The following is a 9,093-nucleotide window of genomic DNA, read 5'->3' as shown; positions in this document are numbered from 1 at the left end:
ATGTATTTTAATATAACATACAGCAAACTGTCTGAGAAAAATTGGCTAAAAAGCCAGAATGTTTGCAATTGATTTGTAGGGTAACACCATTCCAATAGATCCAAATCACCAACAGTGCACAGGAACATTAATTCTTTGCTATTAAAAATTCCATGCCACAATGAAAACATGTCCAACTGGCTGCACAATGTAGACCAGTGTAGACATGTAATAACAATATAGTAAAGCTTGCCAGGCCACATTTAGACATATCTAGACTGGTTGCACCAAAATGGCAGTCGAAGCAATAACACTCATCGAAAATAGAACACACATTCAAGTCTGTGTCTCTGTGGCCTCTAACAACACGGCCAAACTCTTTAAAATCTGAAAAGAACTGGTCAATCCTGTTGCGGTCTTTACGTCTCCTGTTCCCTCCCAGGCCCTCTGTATGGCTCTGTCATCTCACTTCTACGCTAAAACTCAGGACATCCTGTCCTCCATCTCCTCTTCCTCTCCCTCTTCCTCTCTCGGCCCCCCTTTGGCCATCTCCACCTCTCTTCCTCCCTTCTCCTCTTTCTCTCTGACAACACCTGACGAGGTTTCTAGACAAGTCTGATCTATGAAAGTGTCATCCAAACAGGTGCTCTCCTGCTCCACCAGAACCATCAAGAACCATATTGACACCCTCGCTCCAACCTTGACCGATTTCTGTAATCACTCTTTCCCCTCTCCCGTTAAGCACTCCCTTATGCACCCACTCCTCAAGAAGCTTTCTGCCGATCCTGCCTGACCGGCAAACTATCGGCCAATCTCCATCACCCCTTTCCTGGGCAAACTGTTGGAAAAGCTGGCCATCTCCCAGCTTACTCTCCACACGGAATCTGTTGGTTGTCTCCATGACCATCAGTCTGGCTTCAGAGCTGCCAGAGACATGGAAACTGCTGTTCTGAACACCTGTGAAGTTCTGCTCTCTAACCTTGATTCCAGCATTCCTTCTGTCCTCATCCTCCTTGATCTTTCCTGTGCTTTCGACACGGTCAACCATGCCATCCTGATCAATCGACTCCATGAGAACCTGGGCATCACAGATCAGGCCCTTGAGTGGCTGACCTCCTTCCTCTTGGACTGCCCCTCCCAGGTCCAACTTGGTCCCTTTCTCCCCGCTCCATCCTCTCACTCTGGTTTTTCAACCTCTATGTGGCCCCTTTGACCCACCTGATCTCTACATTCTCCTCTAACTTTCAGTGTTATGCGGATGACACTCCGCTTTCCTTCAGGCTCCCCTCATACTCCTCTCATCTCTCGCTCATTCCCGACTGTCTATCCGCGATTCAGGATTGGTGTGCCTCCAACGATCTCTGCCTTAATGTCAGTAAGATGGAGATCCTTCTCATTTGGACTCCTGCCCCTGCCTTCCCTCTCTCACTCTGGCTGCCCGCCTTGGGCCTTCTTCCTTCGCCTTCCTGTGAGGCAAACAACACTGGTGTCATCATTGACTCCACTCTCTCTTTCTCTCCTCACATCTCGGACGTCGCCAAGAAGTCCTACTACCAGCTGCTCCTCCTCAAAGGGACTCTTCCCTTTCTCACTTTCCCCCAGAAGCTCACTGTCTGCAGAGCCCTGGTTCTCTCTAGGCTGGACTACTGCAACACCTTCTTTCTCAATCTGCCTTCCTCTACTATCCAGCCCCTGCAACTAATCCAGAACAGGACTGGGAGACTTATCCTTGACCTCAAGCACAGGGATCGTATCTCTCCAGCCCTGAAATCTCTCCACTGGCTCCCAGTTGCTGCAAGTATCAAGTTCAAGACCCTTTGCATTGTCCACAAGGCTTTCTGGGCCCGGGGCCCGCACTACATTCAACGCTCTCTTCCAAAATATCTTCCTTCTCGAGCCCTTCGCTCAGCTACCTACAACTCTCTAAGGGTTAGATGCTTCTCCAGGAAGAGAGTGGGGGGTAGATCTCTCTCCTCTGCAGGTTCCTCCCTCTGTAATAGCCTCCCTGCCCCTCTCAAGCTTTACCGGACCACCTGAAGTTCTGGAAGCAGCTCAAAACTGTCCTCTTCTCCTCTGCTTTCTCTCACTCCCTCCTCTGCTGGCCTACCTGACCTACCTATCTGCTGTACCGACTGGTTGCTTGGCTACCCTCAGAGTCTCACTGAGTCGAGACTCTTTCTTGATCAGTCACCCTTGCACTGCCTCTGGTCCTACCATGCACTTAGGGGCTGTAACTGTAACCCTACTGTCCCTTGTTCTCCTTGCACTACCAAGAGCTGTGCTGCCCTGACAGCACTTACTTAGAGCATTGCTGCCCTGTTTTTCCCTCCCCTTCCCTGCACTTCCCCCGTCCATTTCCTCTTGCGCTTCTCGTTATCGCACTTGCACGATCTGAATGACACAAGGCCTAGTAAGATTGTTTGTCTTGTCCTCCCTCTATCTTCCATCCTTGTCTTGTTGTGCCTAGAAACACTTGTGTGCAGGTGCGTTATAAATGACTTATATCATATCATTTGATCACAGATGCCCAGAAAAATATACAATGCCGCAGTAAGAAACGGCTAGACTGGCAGCACCCAAATGGCAGTCTAGCCAGGTAATTCACTTAGCAGGACTGCTTTATCATAAATGCCCCATTAAAAAAAAGTCATACCAAACTGAGGAATGACTAGACTGGCTGCACCAAAATGCCTCTCTAGCCACTAATACCGCATATCATGCCTGCTTAGCCTGGACATGGATAGCCATTATAATTTGTTATACAATCCTGCCCCCCCACACATCCCCTCTCCCTCACACCCCAACCTCCAAAATCAGCTCCTTTGCCCAGAATTACCTCCATATCCGTCTTCCTTGCCCCAGAGCTTACGGTTGAGGCTCCTTGCCACATAGGTAAGTACTGGGATGCGGAAGAGTGGGACTAGGAGTAATGAAGATTACAGGTAGCTAAATCAAGCATTACCTCCATGTACCTCTACCACATACCAGTACTTTTGTATGAGGCAGGGTGCATTATACACAAGTACTGTCTCATACACACTGGGACGAGGAAGAATAGGGCTAGGAGTAATGAAGATTACCAATAAGTAATCCAGGCATTAAACCCAAGTATCGGTGAAACACCATTGAGTTGAATGGGATTCAGCACTCCCCCCTGAAATGTTGGGCTATGTTGACTAGACCTGGCTGAACTTCAGAGCAGTTGCCAGACAGAAAAGGACACATATGTTAAACAGCACCTAGGTTTCTCTGTTAACAAGAACCCACCAATTACTAACATAAAGCAATTCACTGTTAGTACCTGCATTCAAATTCCACATTTTTTCGCCAATTGTAATTAAGATGTGGGTTTAAGACTTGCATGCCAGGGGAGTGATTGGAAGGGTAGAGAGGGAACAGGAGACCACTCATTCTCACAGCAGTCCATAAGTGGGTGCTTTAAACCTTAAAGGAGAGAGTTAACTGCTTGTAACATTGAAGTTGCACTAGAATAGTCTCCTAAAAAATGCATTAAGAAATTAGATGACCGAAACAAATAAGTTTGCCCCTCCTCCACCGCCCATGAAGTTGGCACCCCTCCCAACATTTTAAGGGTTAGCCCCCGAAATGTAGGTTTTGTTGCGCCCCTGAACGCAAGCACACACACCATTCACCATATACACACACGCACACCCAGCCATCAATACATTTAAGTGTGAATTATTTCACCATACTGGCACACCCAGGCAGCCATCCATACATTTAAGTGTGCACCCTTTCACCATACAGGCACACCCAGGCAGCCATCCATACATTTACGTGTGCACCCTTTCACCATACAGGCACACACACCCAGGCAACCACCTATACATTTTAGTGAGCACCATTTCACCATACACTCACACAGGCAGCCACCTATACATTTAAGTGTGCAACCTTTCACCATACAGGCACACCCAGGCAGCCACCCATATATTAAAGTGTGCACCCTTTCACCATACACTCGCACAGGCAGCCACCTATACATTTAAGTGTGCACCCTTTCAACATACACTCACACACGCACACATCATGGGGTTGAGGTTAGCCCTAATATTTTTCTTTTTTTTCTACATGTGGGGGCCCCTCCCAGGACATGTGCTGGTGGGGCCCCCCGCACCGCAGGGGCTGTGGGGGACCCTGTTACGCCAGTGGTGACCCCTCGTTGTTAGCAATTCTGCTGGTAGGTTCAGGTTTGGATGCTTTGAGTGCAACGAAATGGCTGAAAGCACCTTTGACTCTTCATTTAATTTGGAAGAGCATTTCAAGGGGCAGCGAGGTTCCCACGGGTGGGGACCTAAATATCTTGACCACTTGAACAAATGCTTCAGGGTGAATACTTTTCAGATTTGTGGTAAGACTTGAGCCAGTTGGTTAGCTGTTTGTTTGGGTTTAATGCTCAGTTCATTAGTGTTCAATGATTGCCATCTACTGTCTAGCTTTTGGGGCCAGTCTTGGACTCCTAACTGATTGAAGGTGGAGCAGGTGGATGGATAAATTGGCACAAGATGGAGGCACATCCTGACTGAAAGCAGCAGGAGGTGAAACTTTAGAGCTTTGCGCATATTTAACAAGGATTGATGTCAGAGGTGAGATGGCATTCCAAAGGGTTGCACCAAAATATGTTGGGTTCAGGTCTTTGAAGCGCATTTATCTTACCATTTGGATGGTCAGATGTTGCGGCAGACTAAGCTCAGGAAATGTGTTGGCTGGTATAACTGGAATATTTTGGGAGGCTAGTTTGATATGTGTCCATGCAGAACCCTGTATAACAGGGCACAGTTTTGAAGTACCTGCTCGCCTTAATCAGCATCCAGTGGTGTGCTTTCAGGTCTTGTACATGGTTCTCTGTGTGTTAAAGTCAGAAAACAAGCTGTACAATGAAATTTCCAATAGCACAGAGCTTGATGGGAACCATGGTAGATACATTATTGCTGGAATTCAATTGGGATGTGAATACTACAAAGATTGCATCGATTTTGTGAAGTCACTGCAATAAAGTTAAATCCACTCTAAGATGGTTATACTAGTGGAACACATTTTTGTTGGCTACCGATGTAAAGAGGAGATTGTAAGCAATCAGAAAAATTGGGTTGTGTGCTGTCTATACTGACTTGTGTGTGCTAGTGGGCCCATATAGATGACAAAGAGAATTGGCGAACAGGTTGACATAAACCAAGCTAGGAATTGGTACCCGATCACAGTGCACTTTTCTGGATAGTCCAGAAATTCATCACGGTTGAATGATATGAGCATTTTTTCAACCCAATAGTGAAACATTTCTATATATGAGATAGATGTATATTACAGGGCCTGTGGTAGCGGCACTGTAGTTATGGTTAAATTGCTCAACCCACAGGAAGAGCACTGTTTGGGCAGCTTATAACTTTTCTCCCCCAGGGCAAATCCTCACCAAACTTTGCACAAAAGGTATCGGATTGATTTTGTGAAGTTTGGTGAGGTTTTATCCAGGGGAGCAAAGTGGTAGGGGCGGTCCCAAATGTGTAGCTTTTCTCATAGACGCAATGGGAAAACAGCTTTGCTCACGCCTACAGCCCAAACCGCTGGACAGATTCTCACCATATTTGCAGCAGGAGCGGCGGCTTGGTCCCGAAAGCATGCTTTGGTATATTTGGTGTAAATCCATCCAATTGTTTTTTCAAAACGGCCAAAAAGTAGGTCCCGAAAAATGTGTGATATCTGGGTCCGGTCCACGGGCTCACTTCCCTATTTGGTCTGCAGACAGCCCCCTGGGCCAATGAGGGTCCGGCAGGATGATGACATCGGACTCGCCCGCTGATTGGATGGGGTAAAACGTGAGCTATGCTAGATATTTCAAAACGGTCGCCGTGTTGGGTCCGCGGACAGCCGCCGATGTCCATGGACATTGCGGTAAAAACATAGTGCAAAACAACATTGCACTTGACAAACTAATAAAACAATCTCTGGGGATGCGAGGGGTGATGAGGATGGGATATGGCCATAAAAAGCCCAGAAATGGGTGGTTTTTCATCTACGAAGTCCGCTAATAGCTCCAGGACAGCTTGCAATGTTCGTGAACATCTCAGTTGTTCGGGGGCATCGATACCCATTTTTGCATTCCAGGGTTGGTGAAAGGTAGTTTTTGGATGGCTTATAACTTTGGCGCCACTCAATGAAACTGCATGAAATGTTGTGATGTCATTCTAGATCTGACCTCAAATGGTTCTCCAAAGTGTGCTGCTGTTTTGCCAAGAGGGAACAAAATTATAGTGGGGCCCAAAAATATTTGAAAGGCTTATAAATTTGGTGGCATTTTACGAATCTGCACGAAAGTTTGCAAAAGATGTAAGACCTGGATTTGAATGTTTTTGCAAAGTTTGGTGGAATTCTGTGAAGAGGGGGCAAAATTAGACGGGGTTTGAACATTTTTAGATGGCTTATAACTTTATTGCTGTTTGACGAATGTGCACAAAAGATTTTAGAAAGATTATAGACCCAACCTTGAATGTTTGTGCAAAGTCTGAATGGATTTTGTCAAGTGGGAGCTAAGTGATATGACTATTTTATGTACATACATTTTGACACTTTTCAAAAAATAAAACATGGACTGATTTGCGCAAGGAGCATTGCCATGGACCTGAAAGCATGGTTTTGCAAACGTGTCTGTGTTTTATTTTTTGAACAGTGTCATAATGTAGGTACAAAAAATAATGATATACCTTTGGTGAATGAGGTATAGACTGTGGCCATGGGCAGTGGCCAGATTGTCTGAGTCATGGCCTGTGGCCATGGGCAGTTGCCGGATTGTCAGTGTCATGGCCATCGGCCATGGCTACAATCTGGCTACTGGCCTTGACTATGAGGGACTGACAATGGGGTTAAAGTGGGAATGGGCACCAGGGACTGGCTATCTGGTAAAGTTTTTCAGAATCAGGATAGGTTTGCATGGGGAAAGAAATTCGACCTTTGGCTAAAACTCTGCCTGTGGCTACACCCCGAAGTGCTGAACAGGATTGTATCAACAGATTGCCGTGGCTATTACTGCATACACTCTGAGACAATGCTAATAAGAAGATAATTACAGAGCACACCGAACCAGGTGCCCACGTGGTCACCAGATCACCCCTTCAAATCATTAACCACCTTATTAACTATGTTTTTTCATTGAATTTCACAGGTTTTTATTAGTGCAACTTAACCATAACGTCCCTTTAACAAAATATATATATATATATATATATATATATATATATATATATATATATATATATATATATATATATATATATATATATATATAGTTCAGTTTGCTAGTACCATGTTAGCCAAGGATTGAATAGAATGCTGATCCAGAAGGAAATGATAAAATTATTCGATACCTTGCTTAGGTTAACAAAATCATTTATTTTGCATATTTGCCATTGTGGAATGTCTCCCCTTCCGCAGGCAGAGATGAAATGAAGCATTTGAAAAACATGACATCATTACAGTTTACATAGACCCTCCAGCAGATACCCCGTTATCTGCGTCTGTCTATACTTGTAGTTTGTAGTTTTGCTCAGAAAGGTATGTGGATGTTCTACTCTCCATCACATTGTAATCTTCATGGCCTAAATGGTACACTGTGTTAAGTAGGGCAGGGGTCTGTGAAAGTGAAGAGCAGGGACAAGACATTTAAAAAAGAGCCCACTCTCTAAGTGTGCTCTCAGGCAGGCAGAAGGGGTTGGTTAAGTGTCAGTCATTGTATGTGCAGTCCAGTTGAAGCTCGGCATGCCAGGCTAGTCCCTTTACAAGATTAGTGGTAGCACAATCATCAACATATCAAGCTTGTGCCTCTAGAAGTCTCTAAGAGGAGAAATAAAGCCAGTTTATATGTTAGGCTTGTGACCCGTGGAGCCCAGTGTGGTGGCTTTGTGACAAATACCATATCAGGTTGCGTTACATCCCAATCGAGAGGAAACAGTGGGGTTTGACTAGGGACAAGGGCCCTGACAAGTTTCTGGGAAACTTTTGGCAGATGGAGCCGGGTTGGAGGGAGTCTGGCTACAGTGGATACAGTGCTTGTCAACACTGCGTTGCCATTTAGCTGATGGTAAGATTCAATGGCTAAACTCAGATGCACCTATCTAGGTGTAACCACCTGCCCTGGCCTACTGGCCCTCATCAAATCACCCTTCAAGATACACCTAGATCCTAGCCTTGATAAAGACCCGTACTTGTTCGAAACACGTGTCGGGACTTATGGTGAACAATAAAAAACCACAAACTAAACTAAACTAAATGTATGGACTATACCTATTACGAATTTCAGTGGACAAACCAAACTAATATAAGATATGCACAAGCGTCATACAAGTAGAAACCAAACACCTAACTGCCTCACCTAGATTTTGGGTACCAAGAGCACGGACCCTATGGTTTCTACTAACCGGCTGCATGTGCAACCAAACCTATAAGATTACGAAGAGTAAGGCAGAGTAAACACTAGATTCTAGTGCTCTCACCTCCTTCTAAAAAATGTTATAGTTGAAGTGCAGGTAAGATGAGTAAACTTAACGCAACAAAACCCTTGAAATTCAGAGCATTTGGGAAACTCAGGACTGGCTTAATCGGCCGGGCCCACTGTTTAACACTACGGCTTTTGGCTGTGCCTACTCTAAATATGTTTTAACAGTAACATGCCTGCTGTATATTATTCAGCTCCACTGTCCATGGCCTTTGGCCGTGCCCACTGTATCTTTTTTAAATCACTCTCTGCTCAATAGCCATGGCTTTCAGCTACAGCCAGATGCCACGCCTTTCAGCCGTGACCACGCTCTATTATTTTTCAACACTACGGTCTTCGGCCATGCCTACTCTCTATTTTCTTTTACACTAACATGCCACTGGCAGCCTTCGACCGTGCCCACTTTAGATTTGACAACACTACCAAGCTTTCAGCCATTTAAAACGCTAGGCCACGGGCAGTGATTCTTCACCCCCAATGTCACTGTAGCTGTACAAATATATACATTGTTTTTATAACTTTTTTTCTATAGCTGTGGTTACGTTGTAGTGAACTACCTTGGTTATACCCTTGGTTATTTGTAGTCATTATTCCCATTTGTATTGGGA

Source organism: Ambystoma mexicanum, chromosome 6q (genome assembly GCF_040938575.1).
Source record: "Ambystoma mexicanum isolate Mex_15411 chromosome 6q, UKY_AmexF1_1, whole genome shotgun sequence".
In the NCBI taxonomy this organism is placed as follows: domain Eukaryota; kingdom Metazoa; phylum Chordata; class Amphibia; order Caudata; family Ambystomatidae; genus Ambystoma; species Ambystoma mexicanum.
This window is presented reverse-complemented; position numbering follows the sequence as displayed.